General features: G+C 38.3%; 1 protein-coding gene and 1 long non-coding RNA gene across 2 annotated transcripts in view; one reads left to right on the plus strand and one right to left on the minus strand.

The window, feature by feature from the left end:
- Positions 1-1,939: 1,939 nt before the first annotated feature.
- On the minus strand, positions 1,940-5,039 carry LOC134882308 (uncharacterized). The gene is made up of 3 exons (XR_010168139.1): positions 4,915-5,039; positions 3,814-3,993; positions 1,940-2,401 (listed from the first exon to the last, which is right to left on the minus strand). It is a non-coding gene; the product is annotated as an uncharacterized LOC134882308 (long non-coding RNA).
- A 5,938-nt stretch (positions 5,040-10,977) lies between these two features.
- The window catches only part of cntn2 (contactin 2), a 52,449-nt gene continuing 51,041 nt past the window's right edge, over positions 10,978-12,385 (plus strand). The window contains exon 1 of the mRNA XM_063910800.1: positions 10,978-11,224. The gene's annotated coding sequence lies outside the window, so the exon portion shown is untranslated. The remainder of the gene's footprint in view (positions 11,225-12,385) is intronic.

Below are 12,385 nucleotides of genomic sequence, written 5' to 3' on the forward strand. Positions count from 1 at the left end.
CGACTGATCCGTGTAAAGGAAAGAATGAATGGGGCCATGTATCGTGAGATTTTGAGTGAAAACCTCCTTCCATCAGCAAGGGCACTGAAGATGAAGCGTGGCTGGGTCTTTCAGCATGACAATGATCCCAAACACACCGCCAGGGCAACGAAGGAGTGGCTTCGTAAGAAGCATTTCAATGTCCTGGAGTGGCCTAGCCAGTCTCCAGATCTCAACCCCATAGAAAATCTTTGGAGGGAGTTGAAAGTCTGTGTTGCCCAGCGACAGCCCCAAAACATCACTGCTTTAGAGGAGATCTGCATGGAGGAATGGGCCAAAATACCAGCAACAGTGTGTGGAAACCTTACAGACTTACAGAAAACGTTTGACCTCTGTCATTGCCAACAAAGGGTATATAACAAAGTATTGAGATGAACTTTTGTTATTGACCAAATACTTATTTTCCACAATCATTTGAAAATAAATTCATTAAAAATCCTACAATGTGATTTTCTGGATTTTATTTCTCATTCTGTCTCTCATAGTTGAGGTATACCTATGATAAAAATTACAGGCCTCTCTCATCTTTTTAAATGGGAGAACTTGCACAATTGGTGGCTGACTAAATACTTTTTTGCCCCACTGTACCTGTTCCCTGAACTCCACAGAGCCGATGATTGCATTTCCCCAGTGGAAAGAGCCGATTTACAGCTTTGTCAGAGTAGCTGTACATTTCGACCAACAGTACCATGTGACACAGACATCTACAACATCTGCAACTTCCTGATGGTTGAATCCCAATTGCATCTTCCGGCTGATGCTTATCAAGCATTGGATTTGTATCTGCACTTAAGAAATGAAATCAGATCCACTCTCTAATTCCATCTACATGAAACACATCAACATTCCCCCGTCAGTATGTAATTGATAAATTATAGCCTACTGGCACTGTTAATTTGTCTGTTATGTTATGTGTATTATGAATCTTGGTAATGTAGGATGTTGTGCTTTGCCCTCACATCAGTCATTAACAGGGTATTTGCCATTCAAATGTGAAACAAGTCAACGTGTGAAATGCAACATTTATCTTAATAAAAATCATTGTACACGTTCATGAACAGCAACAGTGTGTACTGTATTTAACTGCTAAATCACCAAATCAATCACCAATCAAATTCTGTGTCATTACAAAACAAACATTGACATTTCTTACATCCATTACAACAACTCAACAACAAACATTGATTGTCAGCAGCTATCTCATGTTTTAACTCCTTTAAGATTCACTTTTTAGAATAACATTTATGTGCGAATGAGAACAAATGTATCATTGTTAGAAAGGTGACAAGTGTAACTGTGTCTACACAATATCCATTGTGAAACAATCACCAGACAGTACACAGTCAAATTCTTGTCGAAATTCAGGGTATGTGCTGTAGGTACATGGTAATTCAAGTACAGCTCCACAAGTGTGTGCAACAGGCCTGCGACTTAAACCACACAATTTATTAAAAGTTACCTCAATTTTGTCTTTGCACAGCACAGTGGACCCTGTGCAGAAGCGCAAAAAGGTTTCTAGCTTCTTTTGGTCAATGCTTCTGACATATCGTAGTAGGTGGTTGAGGGCTGCCTGTTCCTGTGTATTTAAGGTTTCATTGGACGGTTTAATCATCTGTGCCACTTTCCTGTTGGTTGGTCTCTTAGACTCATAGAGTTCCATTAGGCGGCCTTTGGTTATGGGAGTTGGCAAAGCAGTGTGAATACTGGACTGGAAACAATCAATTATAAATTTTGGCTCTTGAAGAAGAGCTTTGTGTGCCATTGTTAGAATGGTAGCCCTTAGGTTCTCTTTACAGGGCAGGCAGTGTGCTCCCATTCTTGAGAAGAGGTCGAGTAATTCCTCCTCATCACTCTCATCCATGTTGCCCTGCATTGCTTTTTCAATGCAAAGTGTCTCAGTCACTGATAGGAATCTGGCAAAGGACGTCATCAAGAGTTCTTCATCCACTGAGCTGACTCCTTGGCAGCATGCAAGAACAAAAGCTGGTGACAGTCTGATAGGCATGATACCGTGGTCCAAGTATCCTTTCAACCAAACTCTTCCAACTGCTTTCCATTCCTTCTCAGAATAGTCTGGTCGTAGTCTGGGAACTCTCTCTTCTTCCCCCTCACACTGTTCCAAGAAGTGTTCCCAGAAGGCGGAATACACCTCTCTTGACACACCATCACTGTCCACAGCTTTCTCATTTATTAACTCCATTTTCAGATTAACATTCAGTACTCTTGGTTCCATGAAGACATTAAGGACATCATGAACTATGTTTACTCGTCTTAATTCCACGTACAGGACTTCTTTTTCAGACTGATCTGGTGATGCTGTAAGACTGTTCGATGATGCAGGTCCATCGTTCAATGAAGAATGCTGCAATTTAAAAAACAACAACAACAACAAACAATTAGATGAATTATTGATTGATTAAATAAGTTAGTTTACTGACAGAAAATCAATTAATGACTGTCAATACATGTTGACATTCAGTTTACCATACAGCAAATACAGCAATTTATCATACAGCAAAAATTATGATTATCGCCAAGGGAGAAGAAATAGTCTTTTCTGATTGGCAGGTAGGTTACAGCCTATTACAGTTTTTTTCATTTGTTTACACACAATTTTGAAAAACGGGTTTTTTTTAATCAAAATATACACACATTTATCCAAATGCCACACTCAAGTTGCATAATTCCTGGATTGTTTGCAAAATGACACACTTCAGTCAAAACATACACACTTCAGTCAAAACATATACACATATTTGTGAAAATGCTATTAGTTTTCATTTAACAAACACAGTCCTCAATGATCATCAGACACTATTGCAGCCAGTTTCACACTGCTGTGATAAATGCAACACACATTTGTAAAAAAAACTTCTTTTAGGAAATAGCATGTGCTACATTTTTGGCCAGACATTGTTATGTAAGGGATAATTTAGATGTCAAAAAATAGTGACAACCCCACAACATTCTTCAGATTAGTTTGAGATATAGGGAAAATGTACACAAATAGGTCTATAAACTTGCACTTGCACTGCACAACACTGATGCTGCAGACTGAATATTTCAAGTATTTCTTTCAATACTTACAGTATTTCTTACCATAATCAGTTACAGTAATCAACTAACAATTAAATCAATGAAACAAAAAAAATCTGTAGACAAATTAAAATGACTGCATAAAGTACATACACTTTGACTCTGAAGAACAACTTCTGTAAAAGCAACAAGACTGTATAGCACACCTGAGTGCTGAGTTTTCAAATTAGCACATGAGTGCTGCCACGCCTGGTGGATGTGATTATCCAATTCGTTCATTAGTGTTGTCATTGGCAGTCCAGGGCTTTGTAATGACAAGGAAGTAACCTCACAATCCTTATCTGTGTCTAAGGTATAAAAATGTGTGTAGAGTTTTACAAATCACTGTGTGTAATGTTTTGCAAAGAGGGTGAAGCAGATATTGTGTGTAATGTTCTCCTTGGAGTATAATTGCGCAAATTGTGTGGAATCTTTTATTTTAGTGTGTAAACAATCGTAAAAAACTGTAAGTAAGGGATAACGGCCACCGAGGTGTCCTGTTAAATGGAATTAATGAAAGAGAGGGAGGAAAAGAACTCCCACTTATTACACGGCTACTTTTGGCAAGTAGTCGTATAATAAGCGGGATAATGTATTGTCCGACCAGTGGACAATACATTATACCTTACATAAGAAATTGTATTTACATGACTCAAAAGTTTTCATCACCATTAGGAATAACCTTGTTCAACACTATACCTGGATATTGTTGAGGTCACAAGGATTCCAAAGAAGGGTGGAGTCTTCACCAATATCAGCAGAAATACTTCCAAACTGTGCTTCAAAGTCTTCAAGAGACACATTGATGGCAAGGGCAAGTGGGGAATCCACCTCATGACTGCACTGGTCTGTTGTTGATTGCCTGGTTGGTTCCCCTGTCTGGTAGTAATCAACCAAAAAAAAAGCAACAACAGAACAAACACAGAATTATCACCTAAGCTTACTTATAGACCTCTGAAGTTCGCCTACAAAAAAAAGCTACCATCTTTGCCCAAATAAGGAGATCCGGTATCTTGAGATTTTCTCTATGGGAAAATAACATGGGGATTTTGAATTATCGCACCTGTTAGCAGAGAGGAAGAAATCAGAAATGCTGACGTTTTGCTCTACACAGTTTTGTCCTCTGCCCTTGAGTGGATACTGTGAACTTCGTGAAGACGGCACACTTGTATCTTTGCTACCCCCAGAGCTAATTAAACTTGCCATAGGTAGCTAGCTTCAATTAACACCCGGATCTCGGTATATGGGCAAAGATGGTAGCTTTGGTTCCTTTTTGTAGGCGAACTTCAGAGGTCTATGCATGATCTGATTCAAGCTTTCAAGTCTACCATAACATAACATGTCTTTATGGGGGTTCCATCTCTGACACAGAATGTGATTGGGGAAGCACTGCATAACATATCTCAGATTGGGTCTGTAAAATGTAGTAGGCTTAAATCTACTGGATCTTACGCTTTCATGAGTTCCTGGACTGTCAGTAGGTGCTGCATCTGAATCAGAAGATTTCTCTGGGGGATCCTCTTTTTTAGTTGAACTATTGGATGAAGCATGTGCCTAATACTCTGCATTTGTGACCTGAAATAACCTGTTCTTGCATACCGTAAATCCTTAAATTGGGGTCGAGGTCTTTTATTTACTTAGTCTGCAAGCACAGGCCTTTATTGGGGCAGGCAGTGTCGGTTCAGCCCTTCAAGGGGCCCTATAAGCAAAATCCTGCCATTCCTACCTGAACTCTATGAGTCCCCATCTCTGCCATAACAATATGCTTTTAAACAGAATGTGGTTGAAGAGAGTGCCTACCTTCACTGGCCTCTCATCGTCTGAGGATGCATCCGAGAGCACGATTGAGCTGTCTTTATCCCTGGAGCACGTATAAACGCGAAGCATTCTCAACTTGGTCTTTTCATACAGCTGGTTTACGGTACAATCAAGAGGAAGTGACTTCTGGCTGAAATCACGAAGGTCAAACTCGAACTTCCCAATGGGTCCTTTGGCAGAGTGTCCGTCTGGGAAGAATAAGTCTTTGCCTATCTCTAGCAGCTCAGCCACGGTTACTGTTTTCTCCACAGACACGTGCCGTGTTCCACCGCCACCTTTGGTTCGGACCTGGTGACACTCACCCTTCAGAACGTGAAGCCATCCAATTTCTACCCGCCGAGTGTCTTTTTCTGCGTATCTGTTGCCGATGGGTCTACGAGCTGTGTCGATGTTGATGGAGGTTCTTCCTTCTATTTTCCCTCGAACCCTGTCCATCAGGGCTGACTTCACGGACTCACTACTGTTTGTTAGAGTTCTTTGCCAACAAAATGCACGAAGAGCAACTCGGTCTCCATATGTGTTGATGTACTGTTCCAGCTCTTCATCTGACATTAAAGTTATAACATGTACGTCGATCTGAAAAATACATGTGAAAAGACAAAAATATTCCAGAAATTAAGTCAGCACAGGCTAACATTAACTCAGCGAGAGCTAGCAAAGGTGGCTAGTTAGTATAGGCTATTGCTAACAGCCTACATTTAACAGTAGCCTAGGATAGTCGCAGTATTGGCGTCTAAATGTCTAACGTTGACATTGAACAACCTACATACAATGAATTCAACCAACATACAATGAATTCAACCAACATACAATGAATTAAAAGCAAGATAAACTTACCTTATCGTTTTTTAACTTATGTAGTACATTGTCTGGTATTTGTCGCCTTTGCAGGAACGTTTCCAACTCCAACTCATCTTCAGCCGACATCCTGACTGTGGCACTGGCTGAAAACGACGCGCGAAAAAGCAAAGCAAAGCAAAAAAAAAAAATCGTTTTCGTTTCACGAAACTAAACTTTTTTTTTTTTTTTTTTTTTTTTTCATGTCACCTTAGGGGCTCCGTAGTTATGCACTACTGAAAAGAAGAAAAAAAAACAGGAAAGGAAAAGTAATGCTGGGGACTTGAATGTTTAATGGTTTAATATGTCAATATGTTATACTGGTTAAGTTTATCTACAGGTACAGTAAAAACAAAAGAAGTTCTTTTAAGAATCTGACAAGTAACTAAAGGGGGGAGATGTAGCGAGAGCAGATGTGTACCTGTTGTATGGGGAACATATTAGGAGACGGACATACAGGAAGTATGCAGGTTAAGTTGTAATACAGTTAATAAAGTGAACTGGACTACTAGTTGGCTCCTGTCTGGAACTATATATATTCGACATGTACAGAACATGTTACAGTAACTTTCAGTTAACTGGCTGTCTGTTTGATAATAATTGCATTGTCCTGTAGAGAGAGTAGAATCATTTAAGTGTGGATTCCCTGAATGCACAAGAGCTTTTGCTAAGTATTCAGCCTTTTTGTCTCACACATATCGCCATAAACAAAGAAAGAAGCCTAAACAAGTTAGTGAAAGCATAAAGGCTGCTCTGACTTAAGTCTGTTGGACTCAATTGCAATTCCTAGCGGCACTGATGATTGTAATGATGAGTGTTGTTATATGCAACCTGATAATCCCAGTCAGTCAAGCTTTGAAGAATTGAAGGTCTACCCAGAAAAAGCAGATGAAGGACAGTTTCTCAGGAATTCAGCCATGTTTTTTCTGAAACTACAAGCTAAACTGCTCCTTCCTCCTATATGCAGAACTCAGTATGCTTAATACTGCTGAGAAAGTTATCTAATTATTTCTACTCAATACCATTATATCCTAATGCCTTAAACCCAAGTTAAACTTCTCCGCTACTGTCATAATATACCTGTTTTTTTAAATTTCTAATTAAGATAAAATATTGAATCAAAATGAGGTGATATTCTCATAAAAATGGAACATAGAAGTCATTATCACCAGAGTTCACCTTTTATTTGGTGGGTGATATGGGGCTCTATATTAAGTGCAAATCGTTTGAACTCAACATATCGAAAGGAATACCAGATGTTGATGTCACCATTAGCAGGTAAAACATCACAGCAATATGTTCAGTTCAACCCAGTTCAGTACAGGTCTGTCCATGTTCTGTTCTATTGCGCATAATCATCATAACAGATGAAAGATAATGCAGCCAGGAGACGGTAGGGTCATCTCAGTTGTAGATTGTGGAGAATCTGTTTTTGTATTGCAAGATATTATTACTTTAAATGTATTCAATGCTGAATGTGTTTATTAAAGCAGCATATTACATAGCAATATCTTGCCATAGTTAAAGAAAAACAGAAACTGATTTCAGGGACATGCAGATATGTATATTTCTGAACAGAAGGAATGTTTAATAAATGGAATTTACTGTATGTGTTTTATACAAATTTCCATACAATTCTAATGTTGTAAGGTCATCACTTGTCCAAGCCCTTTCTATGCTAGCAAGGTGTTTACAAAATGTTTACTTTTTAAAAAGGTGATAGTTTTCATTCATTATTTGCTTCAAAATGCATTTTAGTTTTAACACATTTTACAGCGATATAAAGCTTATATTCGATACGGTACAGTACTGTAATATTTTTTACAGTAATTAACTGTTGTTTCAAATTACAGTAGGTCCACTGTGGAAAAACAGATTAATGCTGGCAAATATAGCTGCCAGTATTTTACTGTACATTAACTGGATTATTTTTTTACAGTGTATGTTTGAGTTAAACTTATTACATTTTGATGGACTTGTTTCAAATAATATTGCATTAGGAGAATTTCTTTTCACAGAAGACATTTTGAATTCCATGCAGCTGTTTCAGTTTCAGGGTCCTGCTGTTGTGCTTGCTGGCCCCTGTCACACTGTTATGGCTGACTGGGAGAGACTTGCTTTTTCCAATTAGAACAGAAAAGAATAGAAAGCCTTTATTGTCATTGTAGAAAATATACAATGAGATTTTGGAGAGCACCCCTGTCACAGGGCACAGTAACGAAGCAGGCAATCAATAAGAACAAGCCAGTAGGGCAGACAAACATAAAACGATCATACGTGGGGAATAAATAGTTGAGAACAATAACGTTTAAATTATAATAACAATAATTATTTAAAAATTCAAAATGTAAGGCCTAACGTTTTACATATAGCAAAAGGAAATCATATGTGCATAGGCTTCATTAAAATTCAACAGACTCTTAAATAAATGTTTACTATCTTAGTCTCTTTGCAATGCAGGTCCCATCGTTCACTGTCTGCCTCTGTTTGTTGCGTGTTATAGTCTCTGAATCAGTTTGAGCCAGCTCCCCTCAATCTGCACTCTAACAGCTCTCTTCCACTTTATGAACGTGATAGTGAACTGTTAAGTTTCAGCACTTTTTGTGGATGAAGCATGCAGGCTCATCATTAGGCAAGCTGCGAATGATTGAAGATTTACAGTGGTGGGAAAATTATTCAGATTCTTACTTGAGTAAAAGTACTAATACCACACAGTAAAAATATTACAAAATCATTTAATTATGATAAGCAAAATGTACTTAAAGTATTCACAGTGAAAGATTTTTTAAATACATATTTTAAAATATATTACATTTAAGAAGGATGAAACTGTGAAATATTTTGAACATAAAACTTCTCAAGTTTATTTTCAGTTAACCCTCTCACGATTTTAGTTGCTTGAATATAAAGTTAGATGGTTTAATCTATGAGAAATAATCTCATTGAAACATTTTTCATCTATTTTGTGTAACTAGTAAATACATCAATAAAATAAATGTAATGGAGTAAAAGTACAAAATTGGCTCCCAAAATGTAGTAGAGTAGTATAAAGTGAAAATACTCAGGTAGAGTACAAATATTGTACTTAAAATGTATACTTCAGTACAGTACTTGAGAATGTACTGCCTGTCAGTCTAATTGGTGGGACTCTTGTGCTTTAATGACCCTGAGGGTGAAACATGAAATAAAGGGGTCTGATCTTTGTTCACTGCTCTCACACATTGTTTTCTGTCACTCTTCACTGTTTTTACGTGATACTGTATTTTCTGTTCTCTGGATGATCTGGATTATTGTGAAGGCATAATCCTGTCTTCCTTTTACTGGTTGCTGCAAATCTTTATGGAAAACACAGGTGACTGTTATAATCAATTATACATGATAGCATTGGCATTTCAACAACTGGACTGTCATACATTTCATTAAGCTTCAGTTGTTCAGTATTAATTAATAAACCAAGAAGCAAATCAATTGTGGCTAAGATTATTTAAAAGATCTGTTGCAACAATTCGTATTTTATTATATCTATGGTAATCAAAACCGTTTTTGAGCTTTTCATAGCATCTTAAATGAAACGTTCTAAAAGGATGTAAGACCTTACAAATTAAACCCGCATTCTCACACCTTTTGTAAGGCTAGTTATTGTGTTATTTTTGTTAAGTTATTTTGTATATTGTGAATGCAGGATGAAAGGCAAAGCCTAGTCCTTAGATCAAATTAGATGTAGATGTGATATCATATCATCCCAATCTATCTTCATGTAGGCTTTAATTGGATGGGTCTCTTTCTCCCCCGGGTCCCCGGGGAGAGGGGTGTGCAGCGGGGCGGGCAGAAGCACCTGCCCCCTCTGTGCCTCTCATCCAGCAGCCTCTAACAAAAGGAGAAGCGAACTGACGCCTCCCGTCAAACAACGAGGTGCTGCATCAAGCTGGTTGGGAGGAGCGAGAACACCACCGGAAGTTTTTCGATTTTGCCTTCAAAATAAAGGTTTTAGGTTGACGCTAGGGGTCTTGTCCTATTACGTTCTGTGATTAAGGCTCCCTGTATCCAACTATATAGCATGGGGTCCCAAACGTTTTTTATTGGAGGGCCAAAACTGAAACTTAACGGTGGGCCAGGGGCCGAAAGTAAAAACCTTAAATGTATTATTAAGATGCTAAATTGCTACTAGCAAATTATAATGACGTATTCTTAATATTTAAATGCCATTTTTACATCACAAAAAAATAAAAACACTTAACAGTTACAACTAATACAAAAACACAACATTTCTGCTATAAATGGATTATTAATTTCATCCTAGGAAAGTCCAAGAAATAACAACAAAATAGAAATGTGAAAAAAACCTCTATGCTTTATTTTCAGCTATAGTGACATCGAACACATCACTGAAATACACTGTGTTGTGTATGGACTACTGCTGCAGTGATGTTGGTATATACTCCAGGGGGCTGAGGCGAAACAATTTGTTGATCGCTTTCCCTGATTACAGTAGGAGTGATTTATTGATTGCAAATACTGTGGTGGAGTTTATAGCAGTGTACATCAGTGGAGGAAGAGGTATTCAGATTCTTTACTTGAGTAAAAGTACCAAAACATTATTGTCAAAATACACAAGTATTTTCAGCAAAATGTACTTAAAGTAGTTAAAGTCAAAGTAATCACTGTGAAGAAGAATTACCTTTGTGTGTATATGTGACATTTCCATATAATATACAAGTATCATTTTACTGTTGTAGACAAACAAGGTTCTGATTGACTTTTTGTAAAATGTTTATTTCATTTGACTCTTTTGCTGCTTAAAGAGTTATTCCTAGTTTAGAGATGACTTCTGTTGAAAGTAATTAAAGTATTGACTAAAGCTGTTAAATACATTAAGTGGAGTAGAAGTATAAAGTAGCATAAAATGGAAATACTCAAGTCAAGTACAAGTACCTCATGTGTGCATGCACAGTCTATGAAGCAGCAATGCGCTTCTGTATTGATATGTATTTAATATGAATAGTGTATTATACGTTACACATTATAAAAGCGGTCCACTTAAACATATTTGAAGGGATATGGTAGTTGGACCGTTCAGTGGAAATGACTAGAAATTATATTATTAGGGACACGTTTAATTGTGCAATATACAGACCGGAAGAACCTTTGCTGTATTTCCGCCGACTTGACACTAGCGAAAGCAGACCAGAAGGTGGTCCAAAGAAAGCGAAGATGCATAGGAGAGGTAGAACATAGAGAGAAAGAGTGAGACGGTCTTTGCATGCGGCTCGACTACACTTCCACAGCGGAGAGAAGGAGAACACAGAAACAGAGAAAGAAGGGATCAGGAGAGCAGCTGTGAAACGCCTCTGTCATCTGAAACACCGTGCTGCCTTCACGGACTCAGCAAGCAGCATCACCTCCTGCGCATCTCCTTGGCTCCGCACCGCAGAGAACACGGTCCACATCCAGCAAGGTAAACAAACACACACCTTTTACCTCAAACTACGTCATCTTCTGTTATTCCCCATATATTTTTTCTCCAAAAAAGCGCTGGGAAACAGAACGGCAGACGCGTGTTTTCAGGATGATGTTTAGAGCAGGTCTCTGCAGGATGAACGGGATCCCGCTTATTAGTCTGTTTGACGCAATAGACCAAGTGCAGACTCGGACAGAATCTGAGTAGCCTTCTGATTACAGTTTGGCTTATCCTACGACGTTAAAGGGGTTATCAAAACGCCAAACTCCACATTACATTCGGGCAATTTAAGAAATCTGCCAATTGTATGTCACCTACACGATCGTTCACCTCATAAGAACACGCAGAAGCTTCGGTGTGTCGCCTCGGCTTGAATAAGTCCCATCTATTTAGTTAAACCTCAACAGGAATGTCTTAATGTATGTATGTGAAGGGAGCAAAGCAGGTAACACTGCTGGTGCTTGCTGAATATGTCGATTATGATAAGGTTCTTTACACGTTATTAATCTACATCAGTATTCTAGGTGTGCTGAAGGTAATTCCTTCATTGTGATAGGCTCAGAGACATGAGTTGTTAATGTCTACATGCATGCTGGGAGCATTTCAGGATACTGTGTTGGAGTCAATCTGGCAAAGGGGGGTGTGTAGGGTGCACACTCAGTGGGGGTTCAGGGTCAGCACTCATGCTGGTTTCGGGGCTGGAGCTGTGGGAGCTTGTACATGTTTAAATGCCTGCTGTGGAGGATACCATCAGTCCTTGAAGCAATCAAATGTAGGAAACAATATTTATGTTTGAGAGGAGTAAGTTGAACACCACAGCACAGAAAAAACTGAAATGTTGAGTTTAATGAAATGTGTTATGTCATCAAATTGAACCTAATATTTTTTTATTTAAACGTGATATGATTGCTTTCAGCTAACCTATTACAGTTATGGGAAATCTGTTGTATTAATACATTTAATTCAAGTCAACATTTCAGTGTGGAGGATTAAGTATATCTGAAGATATTTCATGGATAATGTATGTTACAGCATTTTTCTTAATTTAGAGATGTGCTTCTAGTAACAGACATCCTGTATTTCCTGTGTAGTTTTGGATACACATATCTGTGCTGAGGCAGATATAATCACTGTGGTGGTTGTGTACAGCCCACCCCA

Source organism: Eleginops maclovinus, chromosome 20 (assembly GCF_036324505.1).
Source record: "Eleginops maclovinus isolate JMC-PN-2008 ecotype Puerto Natales chromosome 20, JC_Emac_rtc_rv5, whole genome shotgun sequence".
NCBI classification, from domain to species: domain Eukaryota; kingdom Metazoa; phylum Chordata; class Actinopteri; order Perciformes; family Eleginopidae; genus Eleginops; species Eleginops maclovinus.